The sequence below is a fragment of the Branchiostoma belcheri genome, unplaced genomic scaffold (assembly GCF_001625305.1).
Source record: "Branchiostoma belcheri isolate BF01 breed outbred unplaced genomic scaffold, Haploidv18h27 scaffold9, whole genome shotgun sequence".
Taxonomy (NCBI): Eukaryota; Metazoa; Chordata; class Leptocardii; order Amphioxiformes; family Branchiostomatidae; genus Branchiostoma; species Branchiostoma belcheri.
Genome location: NW_017804575.1, coordinates 4206387 through 4206616, shown reverse-complemented (window position 1 = coordinate 4206616; position 230 = coordinate 4206387).

Here is a 230-nt window from a genome sequence, read left to right as displayed (position 1 = left end):
TAGAGGGGACAGGGGCATGCTCCCCCGGGAAAATTTTGAAAAATGAACCTTCTAAAATGGCATTTCGTGCGTTTTTGAGAGGATTTCCAAGAAAAAATCAGAGATAAATTTTTATTCAATGACAAAGGGAGCAGTTTTTCTACGATTCCAGTCCATCTTTTCAAGAAAAATCTTGGACCTTTACATAAAAAGTGGACCTTTACATAAAAAGTGGACCAAAAAGTGGACCT